Source organism: Megascapheus bottae, chromosome 7 (genome assembly GCF_031878675.1).
Source record: "Megascapheus bottae isolate mThoBot1 chromosome 7, mThoBot2.hap1, whole genome shotgun sequence".
Lineage (NCBI taxonomy): Eukaryota > Metazoa > Chordata > Mammalia > Rodentia > Geomyidae > Megascapheus > Megascapheus bottae.
In genome coordinates, this window is record NC_143515.1 from 5,911,024 (window position 1) to 5,927,831 (window position 16,808).

General features: G+C 44.6%; 1 protein-coding gene across 6 annotated transcripts in view; it reads right to left on the minus strand.

The window, feature by feature from the left end:
* Positions 1 to 16,808, minus strand: part of Il1r1 (interleukin 1 receptor type 1) — a 78,200-nt gene that overhangs the window by 36,524 nt on the left and 24,868 nt on the right. For 2 of the 6 annotated variants that reach the window (XM_090336307.1, XM_090336303.1), the window contains exon 1: positions 7,734 to 7,815. The exons of 3 other annotated variants lie outside the window; for them this stretch is intronic. The gene's annotated coding sequence lies outside the window, so the exon portion shown is untranslated. Of the gene's footprint in view, positions 1 to 7,733; positions 7,868 to 16,808 lie in introns of those variants that run through there. One more of the 6 variants, XM_090336308.1, reaches the window with a different exon arrangement.

The following is a 16,808-nucleotide window of genomic DNA, read 5'->3' on the forward strand; positions in this document are numbered from 1 at the left end:
CTTGTCTTGTTCCTGAGGAAATCCCCCATATTGTCAATCTTGCCTGACAGAACAAAAGTCACTTGAAGGTGGTGTGGCACATATCAGACACTCCACGTGATGCCAGACATACAGATGTATGGGATCACCCAGAGAATCAGGCAATCGAGGCACTTAGCAAATGCGGGCAACTCATTCTGGGCCCTGCTACTCAGTGTTTGAACACAGGATTGCTGCCCCCACCCCGGACCTGCACAGAGCTGTCCCAATAGAGGCTCATGCCACACCATGTCCTATTTTTTTCTCCATAGCTTCCTCCTGCTCCTTACATCTCATGAGTGCCCCTAAATATGCACACAAGTCAACATCCAAGTCTATTCTCCTCTACACAGTCTTGCCTGGAAAGCCACAAACCAGGCAGGCCCACAGACAGTGGAATCCCTGAGGGACAGCCCAGTAAGGAGGCCTGCTTAGCTCTGAATTGGGGCCTGAGAACACCAGGGGTCTCAAGTATTTAAATATGGTCACCAGAGAGACACTGGTGTCTCCCAGACATTGCTGGCTGGGATGCAGAGAAGAGGCCTCCAAAGTACAGGACTTGAGTTTAACACAAGTTCTCAGTTTGAATTTAAGCCAAACCTTGAAAGAAACCCACACAGAGTAAGTAATGTGCAAGAGCTGGTTCCCCTCACCCCCTTCCTGAAGGAACAAATCTCCAAACGTAAAGCATATAAGGAAATCCCAACCATATTTAGCCCTTGTTTGCCTCTTTAATGAGGCAATCTGTAATGTACAAAACTCTGTATGGCTCATGCTTCTGGAAGCTGAGAAGTTCAAGGGCAGGGTGCCAACATTTGGAGAGGGACTTTATGCTGTGTCATCTCATGGAAAACTATAGAAAGGTAAGGGAGAATGAGGCTGAGTGAGCAGGAGAGGGTTGGCTCATTTTAATAACAACCTCACACCTGCACTAAAAAAAAAATCTCACTACTCACTGATGAGTTATCAATCCATTCATGAGAGCAAAGCCTTCATGACCTAATCATACCCCACTAACACCCCCTTAGCATTATTTCACTGGGCATTAGATTTTCAACATATGAACTATGGGGGACATTCAGACTTTAGTACCTACTTTTTAAATTTCCACTTCTCATACTGACATATTTTCCACCTTTTCATGTACTACCTAATAAATACATGTATATGATTATTTAATACAATTTAATAATTGATGTGAATATATGTGTAGATTTAATGTTGTGCAGAAATACAGAATTAGGCTCCAACTAATTTACCCATAACTAAAAAGTGACTATGGCTGATTCCTTGGGCAAAGCAAGGACTAAGTATAATTCAGTATATGAAATATAGCAAAAGCTACATTATCTATTCATTACAGGGATTCAAACTTCTAGTAAACAGTCCCCAAAGCCAAGTGAGATATCCTATGCACCAGAGAGATGGAAGTGGGAGATTCTAGCAAATTCTGTCTTAGTATGGGGGACGTAGTGAAACCCTATCTCTCAAAAAAATTCACAATCTAATCTTAAAACCAAAAATGTCAGTTTGAGAGATAAGACTAAAAGAAACTTACAAAGCCACAAAACCACATGCTCGTAGAAAACACTTAAGAGTGCTACACTTACACAAGTGCATGTTTGTATATCAGAATCCACATATTCCCAAGGAGAATCCTAAAACTTCCATGGAATCCAGAGTCAATTTTATTAGGGCTTCAATTTTACCCCCCAAAAATCCAGGAGGAGTTATTTTTACATTAAAACAAATATGGCTATGTTAGCACATAGGAAGAAAAAAATCAAGATTTGTCTAGGATGAAATAGAGACATCAAAAATATATCCCATAATGTAAGCTGTTCTGGGGTACTGCATGAGCCTTTGTTTTTGTTTATTTTTTATTTTTATTTTTTTTTTAGTTTGTGAGGGATAGGGTTAGTTTTAGGGTGAGGGTGAGGGTGAGGTGAGTTTTAGGGTGATGGTGAGGGTTAGGGGTAGCGTTAGGGTTAGCGTTAGGGTTAGGGTTATGGTAAGGGTGAGGGGTAGGGTGAGGGGTAGGGTTAGGACTAGAGTTGGGATTAAGTTTACGGTTAGGGTTAGGGTGAGGGTTAGGGTTAGGGTAAGGTTTAGGATGAGGGTGAGGGTGAGTGTGAGGGTGAGGGTGAGGGTTAGGGTTAGGGTAAAGATGAGGGCGAGTGTGAGGATGAGGGTGAAGGTTAGGGTTAGGTTTAGTCGTAGGGTGAGGGTGAGGGTGATGATGAGGGTTATTGTGAGGGTTAGGGTTAGGGTTAGGGTAAAGATGAGGGCGAGTGTGAGGATGAGAGTGAGGGTTAGGGTTAGGTTTAGTAATAGGGTGAGGGTGAGGGTGAGGGTTATTGTGAGGGTTAGGGTTAGGGTTAGGGTAAAGATGAGGGCGAGTGTGAGGATGAGAGTGAGGGTTAGGGTTAGGTTTAGTAATAGGGTGAGGGTGATGATGAGGGTTATTGTGAGGGTGAGGATGATCTGTTTTTATGTCTTATCAAGAGTCTGAAGCAATAAAATGTAAGAAGCGCTCCCCTACGTAAGAGGCCACAGCATCTCCACGAAATCCCAACAAGAAATGGAAGTGTGAAGACGCACAAGGCCATATCCATAGAATAAGTCAGATCAAGTGACCCAATCTCAGCTACAAAGTTGTCTATCCAGATGGAATCCAGTATCGAGATGGGGGAGGAAGAAGAGGAAAGGGCCAGAGGAGTTTGCAACACACCACAATGTGCTCCTGAAGTGACAGGGTATTTCCTCCCTGCAGAGATTAGAAACATGTAGCATTATATCCAGACTTCTAAAAGCCAAAGTGAGTGCTCCTATAGTCACCCCTGAAGGAACAGCTTTACAAAGAATCAGCACGCCAAGCATTGGTGGCTCAGCCTTATAATATTAGACACGCAAGAGGCTGAAATCTGAGAATTGTGGCAGAAGGAACATTTGTGGAACTCTTGTCTCCAATTATCTGGCAAATAGCCAGAAGTAAAAGTGGGTCTTAAGTAGTAAAGTGCCATCCTTGAGCAAAAAAAAAAAAAAAAAGAAGGAAGGAAGGAAGGAAGGACAACGAGCAAACAAAAACTACATTTGCTCTTTTTTTAATTTTTTTTTTGCCAGTTGTGGGCTTGAGCTCAGGGTCTGAGCACTGTCCTTGGATTTTCTCAAGGCTAGAAGCTCTACCACTTGAGCCTCAGAACCATTTCTGGCTTTTTTCTATGTATGTGGTACCAAGGAATCGAACCCAGGTCTTCGTGCATGCTAGGCAAGCACTCTACCACTAGGCCAAACTCCCGGCCCCCAAAAACTACATTTAATTGCAGTTAGTAGAGAGAACAAAAGAAATACATTTACTGTCTCAAGAAACATCCAGACCAGATCATCAGTAGAAGAATCCACAAAATTCAGTTCGCAGTAGATTTATTTCACTTATTTGCCTGCATAAATAAAGCAAGGGAATTTCTTTCTCATAAAGACAGAGAGAAAAATGCCAGTTTTCAGATGTTTCTGTCGAACCTTATTCAATAACAAGAGTCAAAGTCCTGAGATTGGTAGTTTCAAGTAAAACAAGTGGGTTTTAAGGTCAAAAGGGAAAATGAGACAGAGGAGACATAGTTATTGTCAGAAGACACTGCAGACTCTTCCACTGAGGTGAGAAGAGCTGAGATGCTCAAGCTAGGACCTAGAGACACTTCCAAAGGACTAGACATCTTCCACAAGAAATCCCACAGTGGATTTTCTTGTGTAATTTTTGTTTGTACGGAGATGAAATACAGAGAGAGGGAAATACACAAATGTTCCATAAGCCAATTTCAGAAACAAGACAACGCATGCACCAAGAATATGCCATGCGGATCCAGGGCATTCCCATCACTCCTCTAAGCCCCTTTGTGTCCCTGTACAGTCACCCGTATCGACACAACACTCACCACCCGATTTCCCCCGTCACCTTTATCTTCAACAACATACCCTAAGTAGCATCCCAGATTGCTAGCTTCTATACTACCTACAAGTGCCCTACTACTTCAGGTCCCACGTTTGCACAAGTGCTCTGACCTCTTACCACCAAGTCATACAGGCAAGGTAGCCATTCAAGCATTTCACCAAACCCAGGAAGGGGGCACTTTGGCTGATCATGTGATCATGTACCCAGTGAATGCCAAAAACCCCATATGGTGGTGGAGGCCTGTAATAAGGCCAGGAAGTTCTGCTCTGTAGAGACTTGCTCCCTGTCTGAAATGGCCACCCTACAACCCACAGACATTCATGCAAGTAGGAAACACATATACAATGACTGCAAGTTAGCGTCTAGTTCTAGACCTCACCTTCTAGAGCCCTGGTGTACATCATACCTGAGGAAACTCATAACTTGCTCCCCCATGCCCCAGGTTATAGACCTCCAAGAGAAAATTCCCACCTGACTTTGTATCAGGAATACTTTAGTTTTTGCTGAGCATGTCACCTTTATCTTGTAGACATGAACAGCTGAGCACTCTCCAGTTCCTTCTTCTGACTGACTGCAAGAAGACATATTCCTGTTACCAGCCTGGTCATCATGCTAAAAACAAAGTACACCTGGGGCTTTACAAATGCTGGAAACACTTCTGAGATGCTAGTTTGTCTGTCCAGTACCGAGGCTTGCCTGTCTCTGAGAGTCTCTGGCAATGTCAAGACACAGGCAAGGCAGGGGCAACACCTTCCCTCCATATTTACACCTCATTTGGTCATCAAGAGTTATCTTTGTTTGTTGTTTGTTTTCCCAGGCCTTGCTGGGCTCCTTCTCTAGCTGAGGTTTACATTTGACACATTTTAATATTGTTACAGACCTATATTTCCCTCTCGTATTGTTTTCACTTTTCCCACTTTTCTATGTATGGCCTCTTGTAAATCCTTGTTGAAACATGTAAGATGGGAAAACCTCTTTGTTATCCTGTCACACATGTGTGCCACTGAACATGTACGAGGAGATAGCACCAAATCCAGAGTATTCTGGAAATAAGGGACCTTGAAGAACCCAGCCTCTCTCCACACTTGGTGATATTCCTTTGTGCCAGGATCTGTGTGAATAGTCTCTGGTGGCTGTACAGTTAAAAGCCTATGGCAGTTTTTCCTAGGGTCATGGCACAGGAGAATAAAGCTACCAACATTGCACATCTTCCTCCGATACCACCAACTCACCTAACAACCACAGAGACAGGAAAATGCAAGCCAAGCACCCATCTACAGCCACACGTGGGCCTCGGCTATGGCCAGTGAGTCACAGATGCCCTTGACAACCTATCTTTGCAGAGACAAATGCATAATGGAATCATCACATAGCATATGAATCTGAGGATCTCAGTGCTTCCCCATGTCCTGTGCTATGGCACAGCAGTCTCATGGCAATGGTTCAGCTTTGTCTTTTTAATGATGATAGGTTCCCTCTATAAAAGACACCTACCTAGGGCCGGGAGTTTGGCCTAGTGGTTAAAGTGCTTGCCTAGCATGCATGAAGACCCGGGTTCGATTCCTCGGTACCACATACGTAGAAAAAAGCCGGAAGTGGTGCTGAGACTCAAGTGGTAGAGCTCAAGCCTTGAGAAAGTCCAAGGACAGTGCTCAGGCCCTGAGCTCAAGCCCAGGACTGGCAAAAAAAAAAAAAAAGACACCTACCTAGGCTGGGAGTTTGGCCTAGTGGTAAGAGTGCTTGCCTAGCATGCATGAAGACCTGGGTTTGATTTCTTAGTATCACATACATAGAAAAAGCTGGAAATGGTGCTGTGGCTCAAGTGGTAGAGCTTTAGCCTTGAGAAAAACCCAAAGTCAGTGCTCAGGCCCTGAGTTCAAGCCCTGGGACTGGCAAAAAAAAAAAAAACCCACCTGCTTCTTGTCTATGTACCTGACAAGTGTTCAAAATGCCCTGACCCAGGGGTATAACCACATCATTAGAAATATCTAGGCATGCCTGCTATTCTATGTGTGTGTCATACATACATGCACATACCAGCACCGTGGCCTGAACTCTCATGCCCTAGCATTCTCACGTGACTTTTTTTTTAAATTCAAGGCTGATGTTCTATTACTTGAGTTATACCTCCACTTCTAGTGTTTTGCTGATTCTTTGGAGATAAGCATCTCATGGACTTTCTTGCCCGGTCTGGCTTCAAACTATAATCCTCAGGTCTAAATAGCTACAATTCTAGTGGCCGGTGCCTAGACACTGTTATGATTCTTTAGGGGACTGCAGAGCTTCATCTGTGACCACCTCCACTGGACAGTCTTCTAGGCCACCCATACCCACTTTTTGCCAAGAGGGGGACTTCAAAGAACCCCCTGATGAATCAGGACTTCCAATATCCTGACTCACCAAGAGAACTCAGGCACATAAGAGGAATCTTACAAATTTCTTCAGAACCAGATTCTGGTGCTGCTTTACAGCACACGGGGCACTGTAGAATCTATTAGAAATGGGAAGTTTGGTCCTGTCCTGCCTCTGTACATGAACATTCTGATCAAATGTTTTTCCTCGAAATGCATGATTGGCACCAAGAGGTGAACCACAGTATTTCTCATACAACAGAAAGGAAGCCCTTCCACGGGATAAAAACAAACACAATGTTTACATCCTTTGCCCCCATCAAATCTCCTTGCCAAAGTACCATGTTGCTACCTAGACAAAACTTAGTAAGGGACAGGAGTGTGAAATGTGAAAGGAAATATTAAATAGTTACTTAATAGGCCACTAGGTGAGGTGAGGAGGTAGGTAGAGATTGTTCCCCCGCACTGATCTAGCTTTCCCTAGCTCACAGCATGGTGTTCCACTCACACAATTCCCCTCCCAGGAGCTTGGCACTAAGCCAGGATGACCCAGCCAAATCAGAGCAGTGTCAAGTGAGTCTTGGCTCCTCTTTCCTCTGCAGAACCAACTGATCTTTTGTCACTGAACCCAGGATGGGAAACTAAAAACCACAGCATGGAACCAATACCATCCCTTGATTCAGGAGACCCTGCAGAGACTTGCCCCAGCAGGAGTGGGGGTTGCATGTACTCTTAAGTAGCCTCTTAAACCTTTTAAACCTGCAGGAGAAAGTTCTTGGAGACACAGGATTGTAGGGAGCATGGCAAGATAATATAGAAGACACAGGGGTTTGAACCCCAGGGGTTCAAAGCCAGGATAATCCAATGCTCCTTCCTCACAGGCAGGACTGCTGGGAAGGATAAAAGGCCACATGTATAAAGGGCCTTGTAAACTGGACGGTTCTAGGCTCTGCGGTGCTTGTAAAAGATGGTGACTCCCTAGTTGTAGCTCTGTCACCCAGCTTCAGCCTTTTTCTGAAAGGACAAATAGCCCTACCCAATGTACTTGAGACATGTATTCTTTCTCATGTTAAAGAGACAGTCTCTTCTGAGCCTAAAGCCCTAAGAGGGATGGGACACCCTGAACTGGTTGAACTTGACCAGGTCTGGAAGTAATTTAAACAGGGAGCCTTTGCTGCCTAGAACACACTTTAGGAAATACTGGCAAGTTCTCCAAAAGAATTTGGAATAATTTACTACAGGGAAGGAGTGGGGGAGAGAGACAGAGACAGAGACAGAGACAGAGATGGAGGTAGTTCAACCACCACTTTTGTGCCCAGGAAACTCACAACCAAGTGCAACTGAGACGCTTGTGGGCGTCAAGGCCACTGTCACCGCACCCTCCCCACCCCCAGAACTGCCCAGTCTTCGCCTACCTGGGCGTGCCCTCCCGTGTTCCAGTCGGCGGCGCGGGATCGCAGCCCCAGGCAGTTCCGGCGAACCCCGGGCGCCTGGAGGTGGGCGCTCCTGGGCACAGGCGCTCGCGGGTCACATTCCCGTGGACCGCGGGGCGCTCGGCGTGGGGGTGCCGGCACCTCCCTCCAGGCCCAGGGACAGACCCCGCTCTGCTTCTGCTGAGCCGGCTCGCGGAGCTGGGCACCAGCTGCCCCGGCCTCGCGGCCTGGAACTGCGGGCGCCTCTCCAACTCCAGCCCAGCGCCGCGGGGGCGGGGAGCGGGCGGGGACGGGCGGCGCTGCCGGCCTGGGGAGGCGGCCGCAGGGCGGCAGCGCCGGAGCCGGCCGGTGCCCCCCTCCATCCCCGCCCCACGCCGCCTCCCTGGGAACAGCAGGCGCTGGACAGCCCCCTTCCCACAACACAGCCTCACACCTCCAGGGTCCCAAAGGTAGTCAAGCCTCGGCATCCGGCCACCTTGACCTTGACCTTGACGGGTGAGGACCACCAAAAGAAGTGCTGTGGGCTCCAGGCCAGGCATCGGAGTCCCGGGCCAATGTGGATAGTTGGGTGCCCAGAGCAATCTCTCCAGGGTCCAGCTAGGGGCAGGAAAGTCCAAGAGACTCAATTAACCAGCAAAAAGCCCCAAGCAGAGCTGTGGATCACGGCGCAGAGCGCCATCCTTGCGTGTGTAGTCCTCGAGTTCAAGCCCCAGTACCACCATCAGCGCGCGCACACACACACACCCCATACAAAGGGTGGTAACTTAACACGTGCATGTAAGTGTGCGCTTTCTTCACTTGTTTTTCATCTTTTTTTGTGCTTGTCTCCTCCTCTGCAAGAAAGCCTTATAATGGCCTCCATTTCCTGCTGTGTTTGGAGAAGCTGAACCTGTAATCATAGCTACTCAGGAGACCGAGATCTGAAGATCACGGTTCAAAGCCAGTTCAAGCACCAAAGTCCTAGACACTCTGATTTGCAATTAACCACCAAAAGGGAAGTGGAGCTTTGCCCCTAATGTCAGAATGTTAGCCTTGAGATGAATAACAATATAGCTCAGGGACAGCCATGATTTCAAGACCCAGGACTGGCACTAAAAACAAAAATAGAAAGGGGGTGGAGAGGAGAGGGAAAGGGAGAAGGGGAGAAGGGGAGAGGGAGGGAGAGGGGGAGGGAGGAAGGAAAAAACAGAGCTAATTGGTATAAATCTGAGTTACTCACAGAGTTCATCCTGCACAAATGCTATTTGTTGGAAGAGGTGCTGTGCCTCAAGTGGTAGAGTGCTAGCCTTGAGCAAAAGAAGCTCAGAGACAGTGCCCAGGCCCTGAGTTCAAGCCCTAGGACTGGCAAAAAAAAAAAAGCCATCTGTTAAATTTATTATTGTTATTCACCAGATGAAAAAGCAATTCAGTTTTGTCAAATGGCAGCTCATTTCTACAATTACTTAAAAGTGACAGATAGATAGGCAGAGAGAGACAGACAGACAGACAGACAGACAGACAGAGAATGCAAGGGATTGGGGCCAGAAATGTGGCCTAGTGGTAGAATGCTTACCTAGAGAATGCAAGGGGAAAAAAACGGAAAGAGGAAGGAAGGAAGGAAGGAAGGAAGGAAGGAAGGAAGGAAGGAAGGAAGGAAGGAAGGAAGGAAGAAAGAAAGAAAGGAAGGAAGGAGCCAGCAGTTTAGGTGCCTCACAATCCTGATATGATAAGCTTAAAAAAAAAAAAAAAAAAAAAAAACCTTAAAAACCCATTTACTTCCTCTAGCAAACTATACACATGGGAAACAAATATGTCTAAGGAGCGCCAAATTCCCCTAGCTGAGTTCCTGGCAAAGTCATGCCTAAAACTGGATTGGGGGTGGGGTAGCAGGTGTGTGTGTTGGGTGGGGGGGAGTTCTCCTTCCATTGTATGAGCCTCCAGAAAGGGCCTGGTTTCTTTTCAGGTCACATTTGTCACCCTACAATGAACTGCCCCTCTGCACAGCTGTGCCCTTTCTGCACCCCTTCCTGACTGAAGCAGTGCTTGTTTCTCTGCTTCATCCTGTATAGACCCTTCGGAAAGTCTCAAACTGGGATGAGGCCTCAGTTGCTGGGACAATCCTGGGAAAGTGGGCCACATAAAGGAATGAGCAATGATAACTTATCATACAAATTGTCTCCTGGCCAAGCCTGATAAGAATTTCTCATTTTCAGTTTATGTTTCTAAAGATCTCAGTTCCTCATTTTTCCTTAGGAAAGCAGCCTTAATCTGGCTGTGTCATAGATTAGGAAAGCTCATTAATTATCCCATCTGTTGCTATTCCTCTATGTAGAGGTCATTCTCACACCTCTAACTATGGTCAGAACTACCTGGGAATTAGACAACCACTGCGACTGCCTTAGTACCATCAGAAACCTCTGGGCTATGGGCCTACTTCAGTGTTTCTAAAGCTTCCTGGTGATTCCACTGTAGAGCCAGGATGGGCTTCCTTCCAACTTCCATAAGTGATTCAGGCAACCCAGAGCCTCCACCTGAAAGCTCCTCCAGCAAGTGTGTACAAGTAGTTGTTGAGGAAAACAAAAACTGCTGGGAGGGTTGCAGGAGCCCTATGTTGGTGAGCATATCAGTTGCCTTGTAACTTTATATAGTGTGGGATTTGAAGCTACTTACAAGTTAAAAAGTGAAACTAATGGCTGGGAGTCTGGCTTAGTGTGCTTGCCTAGCACACCCAAAGACAAGGGTTCGATTCCTCAGTACCACATACACAGGCAAAGCCGGAAATGGTGGTGTGGCTCAAAGTGGTACAGCTCTAGCTTTGAAAAAACCCAAGGACAGTGATCAGGCCCTGAGTTCAAGCACCCTGGCAAAAAAAAAAAAGTGAAACTACTTTGTGCAATGATATAGAAATAAAATTTGCTCTATCTTTTTTGTTTTGTTTTGTTTTGTTTTGACAGAGTTTCTCTGTGTTGCCTAGGTTGGGCTCAAGGAATTCTCCTATAACCGCATCCTGAGTAGTAGCAGAGACTATAGGCAGGCCTAGGCCTCGAACTCAGAGCCTGGGTGCTGTCCCTGAGCTTTTGTGCTCAAGGTTAGTGCTCTACCACTTAAGCCACAGCCCCATTCCCAGCTTTTAAATGGTTACTTGGAGATAACAGCCTCACAGGCTTTCCTGCCCATGCTGGCTTTAAAGTGTCATCCTCAGATCTCAGCTTCCTGAGATGGATTACAGGCATGAACCAATAGCACTCAATTTTGGCTTTCCATTTTGTAAGTGTTGAAGTCCTCTCTTCTTTGTGCTTAATCATAAAGATCTCATCTGAGACCCTGAGATCACCACCTCCCTCTATTCCTCCATCAGAATCTGAGCACTTTGTCTACTTTCCCTTTCTTCTGTGCCTCAGAAAAAACTGTGTGTGCACCTGAGGTGAAGTCTCACATCTGATGGAGAATGTCACCCTTTGTATCATTCTCTGCAGGTTTTCAACACTATACCAATGTCCCCCAACTCACCGAGATGTTTCAGCTTGCAATGCTTCCCTCAGACTGCTGGCACACAGATGGTGTAATCCAATTTACCAGAAAAAGAAGTAGTTTCTTACCCTCCAGGAAAGCTTCCTGCCCCTGAAATGCTCATCTTTCATGATTCTTCACTGTCTCCTGGCTACTCTGAGGGGACCTTCCTAAAGAGACACCTTTTCTCCTGAGGATTTTTCAGCCTAACTTCACCCACTAAGCTACCGGGGTCTTGGGAATCTCTTTGGAGAGACTTAAAAATTGCACATGCCACAAAACTATGGTGACATGGAGAATATGTTAAAGGATTTTCCTTCATAGACACAAACACTGAGCTTTGAGAGCTTAAAGAGGAAAACACTCTTGTGCTTGTAAAACCAAAGTATTGGAGAAGTTAGGCCATAAAGCTTATATCATAAACTGTCAAGTCCAGAAGCACATATCTAAAGCACAGTCAGCCAGCAGGGAGCAAAGCAAGAAGCAGAGGGAAGTGGCTGATGTCCCTTGGACTCCAAGTCTTTGCGTGTAGCTCAGTATCCTCCCTCTCTGCTATCACTCAAAGAAACTCTGGCCTCCTTGTGAGGGAAGAAATGGGTCAATCCACTGCTTGATTTCCCTGAAAGTACCTCTCATTCTACTATCATCCAAAAAAAGTGCTGTGATCACATGGCTTGAGTCAAGGAGCAGCGGGAACAGTGCTTTGGAGAAGGAACAGCTGTCTCCCAAAGACTGATGGGTCCTAGAGTTCAGTAAAAGCCATCAAGAGTTATGGAGCCTTCCAAACAGGGCTGAGAGAGGACAGAAAAGGCCAGCAAATATCCAGAAGCCTTTGTGGTTAAGGCTGAGCAGACAAGCCCGGTCTCAGCTGAAATCTGTAAGACCACAGGATGACCTATAGTCCCGAGCTTAATCCTGGGCACCAGAACAAGCCTTACACACCTCCATCTCCTTAATCATCACTACCCACAAAGACGTAAGGGACAGAGGGAAGAATACTACATGCAATATATAATTATCCTCTCCAAAGACACTGAGTCTGGAATCAGAGTATACAATTCAACTCGGTTAGAACTTTTCTTTTCTGCTGCCAGATGGTATGAAAAGAAAGTTAACAAGCTGCTGAAGAACTTTTTTGTCTCTTTATTGAGAACAACAAAACAAAGGACCCTTCTCCTCAAATACTAGGAATTCAGGGAACTTTTTTTTGGGGGGGGGAGTCTTGGGGCATGAACTCCCAGGACAGGGCATGGGCGCTGTCCTTTGACACTTTTTGTTCAAGACTAGTGCTCTGCCATTTGAGCCACAGCACCACATCTGGCTTTTTCTGTGTATGTGGTACTGAGGAATTGAACTCAGAGTTTCCTGCGTGCTAGGTACACCCTAAAGAAATTTTTTAATGTATTTTTTTATATACAGGACCTTTGTGATTCTTAACTTGCTACACCTAATTTTTGCTATTTATAGAGCTGCCAGTAATCTCTCACGAAACCACAGCATAGATTTAAAACCACTGTCCCAGATGGACTTCCTAGCATAGCCCGGTTTTTCTGCTGCTCTTACCCAGTTTCCATCCACTGAGTGGCAACCACTTTCTTACCTATATCTCTCATGGCCTCCTGTCACTAAACTGCTCTGCTTTTTTGTCTTTTTGTTTTTTGTTTTGGGTTTTTTGTTTGCCAGTCCTGGGGCTTGAACTCAGAGCCTGATCACTGCCGTTGGGCTTTCTCAAGGCTAGAGCTCTACCACTTGAGCCACAGCATCACTTCTGGCTTTTTCTATGTTGTGGTTCCAAGGAATCAAACCCTGGTCTTTGTGCATGTTAGGAAGGCACTCTACCACTAGGCCAAACTCCTGGCCCAACTGCTTTATTTTAATTGACTCAGCACTCTTCCCTTCTCTAAGCAGTTGTTCATGGACTTGTGTGATCCTCTTTCCATTCAGAGTCCTCTGAGTTTCTAAGTTTTTTACCAAGAAGCAAGGCACAAGAGAAGTAGAGCTGAAAGCTCATTAACACGTACAACATGGCATAAGAAGAAAATCAAGACAAGGAACCATTTCTTCACCTCCTTTTAAAAAAGAGGAAAAGATGACAGACATGACAGGTCCATTTTTTACTCTGTTGCAGCTTTAAATTTGCTCAATGAAGGTCAGGATGTTTCATGTTTCTGGTTTGCATCACATACAACATAGAAATGGCATACATAGTAAGTTCCAAAACCTGATCAACTTGGTAACTTCCCAGTACTGCTACACTTCATACAACCAGAATGATGGCCTCTCTCTCATATGCTTTTCTTTTGGGTAATTTCACTAATATATGAAATTTACTGCATCAAATCAAATACCAAACTGTCCATTTACATCAGAAGGGGAGCCCTTTCCAGCTTCCCCACGTGGAGAGCCCACTGAAACTACTTTTTTCTTTTGCTTGTGCGACTTGAACTTGGCCTGGGCACTGTCCCTGAGCTCTTCAGCTCTAAGCTGGCACTCTACTACAGTTTTCTAGTTGTTAATTGGAGATAAAAGTCTCACAGATTTTAGTGACCTGACTGGCCTTGAACCCTGATCCTCAGATCTCAGCCTCCTGAGTAGCTAGGATTACAGGCGTGAGCCACCAGGGAGGCTTCCATGGAAACTTTTGAGCTTAGTTACATGTTAGAACATAATAAGATCATGGCCTTTCTTAACTTATTTGACTGAAGACCCTTTTCCTTGTACTTCTGTCTAGATAACCTGGCCATCATTGGCTTTCTATAACTAAATTTTTGTGGGGGTGGGGTCGAGGGAGAGAGAGAGAGAGAGAGAGAGAGAGAGAGAGAGAGAGAGAGAGAGAGAGAGAGAGAGAGAGAGAGAGAGAGAGTGTGTGTGTGTGTGGAAGAGAGAGAGGGGGGATCCTGGAGCTTGATTTCAAGGTGGGGCACTCTCCATGAGCATTTTTGCTCAAGATTAGCATTCTACCACCTGAACTACAGAGCTCCTGTCAACATTTTTTGCTGGTTAAATGGAAATAAGAATCTCACAGACTTTCCTATACAAGCTAGCTTCAAACAGTAATCTTCAGATCTCAGCTACCTGGGTTGTTAGGATTACAGGGATAAGACACTAGCAACTGGCAATCCCTTTTGATACAATCATTGTAACATATTAAAAGAAACTCTTTTTAAGAGCCATACTGAATTGGTCCACATCTGATATATAAACAAAGCCTTATTTCCTTCCCCTTCCATCTGAGTCGGCTCTGGTAACTTGATTAACCAGTTTCAACCAATAGAAGAACTCTTGAGCCTAAGAAAGTGAAAAGTTTTCAGGTTCTCCCTAGGTCTCTTAGAACACTCACCTATGTTGGCCAAAAATGCCAACTCAGAAATATTACAATCTTCCAACTGCCACATTGTTGGAAAACCCAAGCCACACAGATACCAGGTACAGATACTCTAGTCCATCACCTTGGCTAACATTCAGAGTCGATCACAGTCATGAGAGTGTGCCATCTTGGATTTAAAGCCAGCCAACACTAGCTGATTACTATGTGATGATATCCACAAGCCAGGCCCTAAATGAAGATCCAGGTGCACTCCCCTCAACATATCAAATCATAAAAAATAATGATGCAAGGGCCGGGAGTATGGCTTTGTAATAGAGTGCTTGCCTAGCATGCACAAAGCCCTAGGTTCGATTCCCTGGTACCGCATATAGAAAAAGCCGTAAGTGGTGCTATGGCTCAACTGGTAGAGCTCTAGCCTTGAGAAAGCCCCAGGACACTGCCCAAGCCCTGAGTTCAAGTCCTGGGAATGGAAAAAAAAATGATGATGATGATGATGATGATGCACCACTGTTTCAAATCACAGAGTTTCAAGGTGAGCTGTAGCTTAATAATGGATAAGCAAAATAATAACCACACTCAAGAGTGTGTCCTAGAATCCCATGGTCCATCCTATACAATATAAAGTCAACCTAGCACAGCAACTGTCTCTGCTCACAGCATCCATCATCTCTTCTGCAGAATCACCTTCAAGTGATGTCCAATGACGGAAGACTTTCTGAAGATGGTTAAAACAGTTTCACCAGCAAAAAAAAGAAAAATAAAACAGGAGATGATTAAATTGACATAGTTTCATATATACTAGTAACTACCCACTAAGTAAACTTGAAGGTTGCTACAACTACCTACGAATAACCTCTTGCATTATTTAATTTCTGGTGTTGTTATTCTAAGAAACAAGGAAACTCGTGAGAAGTAAATCACCACAATTGATTTAAAAATGCTTAGAAAAGTGAAGAGTAGGCCACTACTTCTAAAAAGAAATAGAAGAAAAACCTGGTGAGACTCAGTCGTGTGACATGTGTTAAATCAGTTCCCTGAAGTTTTGATCTGTCTTTGAGACAGACGCTTGGTAACAACTTAATGGTGACAATATATTTGCGTTTGTATATATTGTTGGATTTTATTTACTAGGACATTCTGTTTAGATATTTTTTTGTCTGTGTTCATGAGAACACTGGTTTTTAGATTTCTTGGAATGACTTATCTGTTTTTGATATCTAGGTGAGGCTGACCTTACAGAGCTGGAATATTGCCACACATAAATTGAAAATGACCAGATTCTCTTCAATTTTCCAGAAAAGCTTGGGTAGAATTAATATTTTCCTTACTCACTCAAGTAGAGAAATGCAAGATGTACAAAAACTTCTGTGTAACTTTTCTTGAAAGAAAAGTGCTGACCCAAATACCCTACCTGGAAAGAAAAAAATTTATGCAGAAATGGTTTTGTATCTTTAAGCATATAAAATCTATTTGTGGTAACTATTTTAATGTCCTTGTCTACTAATCTGAACATCTGTGTTTGTCCTTGGTTAGTTCTAATTGTGTGCCTTTTCTCTTCATTATTTTCCCACTGCTTTATTTATCTGGTCATTTTTGTTAGGATACCACATACTGGGGGTTATTTTGTTTGTTTGTTTATTGTGGTACCAGTTCTGGATGTTTATTGTGGTACCATTTCTTAGGGGCTGGGTGTTCTCCATGAGATTCAAGGATAGTGCTGTAGAACTCAAGCAACGGTGCCATTTTCTAGCCTTCTACCCTTTCCTGAGTAATTGACTGGAGATTAAAGTCTCACAGATTTTCCTGCTGGGTTGGCTTTGGATCATAATACTCAGATCTCAGCCTCCTGAATAACTAGCATAGGTGTGAAACACCAGCACCCAGCACGTTGTAAATTTTAACTTGTTTGATGCTATATGTTTTTGTGTCCCAGGATGCATGTTAGTTTGGGAAAGAATTGTATTCTTTGAAGTCTTGCATTTAAGATTGTTAGACAGCATTCAGGGTAGATCATGGCTTGTGCCACCACTGAATCTTGGCCCTTTTGAGTCTTCTATCAAATTCCTGTAAGTTAGATATCTGTCAATCAGGCTACTGGGAATAAGAGTTGCTCCAGCTTTTGTCCATTATTTCCTCTAATACTTCAGGGTGGTTCTTTTTCCAGCCTAAGTGATTCTCCCAAATACATGTGTAGATCCATTCTCAGCTATATTCCTAAGTGGAAATCTCTGAAGATCTCT